At 40.7% G+C, this 2,538-nt stretch overlaps 1 protein-coding gene across 3 annotated transcripts in view; it reads right to left on the reverse strand.

The window, feature by feature from the left end:
- Positions 1–2,538, reverse strand: part of mkxa (mohawk homeobox a) — a 1,121,182-nt gene that overhangs the window by 1,078,917 nt on the left and 39,727 nt on the right. For 2 of the 3 annotated variants that reach the window (XM_025054738.1, XM_008307734.3), the window contains exon 8: positions 1,718–1,847. The gene's annotated coding sequence lies outside the window, so the exon portion shown is untranslated. Of the gene's footprint in view, positions 1–6; positions 665–1,717; positions 1,848–2,538 lie in introns of those variants that run through there. The other variant, XM_025054739.1, reaches the window with a different exon arrangement.

The following is a 2,538-nucleotide window of genomic DNA, read 5'->3' on the forward strand; positions in this document are numbered from 1 at the left end:
GTACCTAATGGCAGTCAGGCTACCTCTTGCGAGCACATGGAGGGCTGTGTGGCCCTCCAAAGAAATGCCACCCCACACCATTACTGACCCACTGCCAAACCGGTCATGCTGGAGGATGTTGCAGGCAGCAGAACGTTCTCCACAGCGTCTCCAGACTCCGTCACGTCTGTCACGTGCTCAGTTTGAACCTGCTTTCATCTGTGAAGAGCACAGGGCACCAGTGGCGAATTTGCCAATCTTGGTGTTCTCTAGCAAATGCCAAAAGTCCTGCACGGTGTTGGGCTGTAAGAACCTCCCCCCCCCCACCCCCACCCCCCGTGGACGTCAGGCCCTCATACCACCCTCATGGAGTCTGTTTCTGACTGTTTCAGCAGACACATGCACATTTGTGGACTGCTGGAGCTCATTTTGCAGGGCTCTGGCAGTGCTCCTCCTTGCACAAAGGCAGAGGTAGCGGTCCTCCTACTGGGTTGTTTCCCTCCCACGGCCTCCTCCACGTCACCTGATGTACTGGCTTGTCTCCTGGTAGCGCCTCCCTGCTCTTGACACTACGCTGACACACACAGCAAACCTCCTTGCCCCAGCTCGTATTGATGTGCCATCCTGGATGAGCTGCACTGCCTGAGCCACTTGTGTGGGTTGTAGACTCCGTCTCATGCTACCACTAGAATGAAAACACCGCCAGCATTCAAAAGTGACCAAAACATCAGCTAGAAAGCATCGGAACTGAGAAGTGGTCTGTGGTCACCACCTACAGAACCACTCCTTTATTGCCTATAATTTCCACTTGATGTCTATTCCATTTGCACAACAGCATGTTAAATTGATTCTCAGTGTTGCTTCCTAAGTGGACAGTTCGATTTCACAGAAATGTGGTTGACTTGGAGTTACATTGTGTTGTTTAAGTGTTCCCTTTATTTTTTTGAGCAGCGTACTTTTTGGGGTTTTAAACACAAAATATTCACTTGGCAGCATGTTTTAGGACATAGTCTTGCATTTTAAGGCATTTTGGGGACTTTTTTTTTTTATGGATATTTTCACGATGGTAAGGCTATAGTAAGGCATGTTTTGGGTGATTTTTGAAATATTCATATAAAATACTATTTGGACTTTTAAACAAAATATTCAATTGGCAGCATGTTTTAGGACAGTCTTGCATTTTAAGGCATTTCGGGGACTTTTAATTTTTATGGATATTTTCACGATGGTAAGGCTATAGTAAGGCATGTTTTGGGTGATTTTTGAAATATTCATATAAAATACTATTTGGACTTTTAAACAAAATATTCAATTGGCAGCATGTTTTAGGACAGTCTTGCATTTTAAGGCATTTCGGGGACTTTTAATTTTTATGGATATTTTCACGATGGTAAGGCTATAGTAAGGCATGTTTTGGGTGATTTTTGAAATATTCATATAAAATACTATTTGGACTTTTAAACAAAATATTCAATTGGCAGCATGTTTTAGGACAGTCTTGCATTTTAAGGCATTTCGGGGACTTTTAATTTTTATGGATATTTTCACGATGGTAAGGCTATAGTAAGGCATGTTTTGGGTGATTTTTGAAATATTCATATAAAATACTTTTTGGACATTTAAACACAAAATAATCTTTTTTTAATTCCTTTGACCTTCAGGTCTATTGGTTTATAGATACAGTAAGTCTAAATATATGAATAATAAACATAAATATACATGAGAAGGGCAAACCTACCTTTTTAACAATGCTTTTCACCTTAGTTGTCCTGTACACGTGTCATGCTTGACCAGGTCCAGTCAACATCTGCCAGAGGACGAGGGGGAAGGAGACACACAATCCATCTGATCACCTCAGGTCCCTTTATCTAGGTTCCAACAGAAAAAAATTGCTGTTGTAAATAGTTATCATTATTCCAAAACAACTAAGTTGTAATTTGAGGCTAATTTCATGCAGCAGACAAACATTTGTGATTTATCCATCTATCCTTAAAAATGCCTGTCAGAAAACCTATTCCACTTGATCCAAACCAAGGAGAGTAATACTGATACATTCTACTGCGAAATATCTTACATAATAAAGATAGTGTATTAGTACATGAGGTACTGCATACCCCAAACCAAACAAACTGTACATTGAAATATAAAATAATAAATTAACTTATTTGATTTATTCTGAGATAGACTTAAGTGTCTCGTCTTTGCGGTGGGAAACGGCTGTAGAAATGCGGATAACAAGATCAATAACAAAGACTACTATAAAAATCCATGTGCAAATGCAATTGTTATTCATAGAGCACCGAGAATTTGGACCTTGACCAGAGTGACTGTAGTGCCTTGTTGGGCTCTAGCTAAAGAGGACGCTATCTTTTACGGCTGTAGCCCAATCACTTCAGCGTCCTCCAGGTGGTTCTGAGACTGCGGTTTTGGAAAATCCCAAGATTGCGTTGCGCACTCCTACTATCATCTTTTCCACTACTATCACAAATTGCAGGATATTTTGCGACTTTTCCATGAATCAAAGTCGCAAAATATCCTGCAACTTGTTTGTGTTTGTAG

The sequence above is a fragment of the Cynoglossus semilaevis genome, chromosome 3, assembly GCF_000523025.1.
Source record: "Cynoglossus semilaevis isolate Cse_v1.0 chromosome 3, Cse_v1.0, whole genome shotgun sequence".
NCBI classification, from domain to species: domain Eukaryota; kingdom Metazoa; phylum Chordata; class Actinopteri; order Pleuronectiformes; family Cynoglossidae; genus Cynoglossus; species Cynoglossus semilaevis.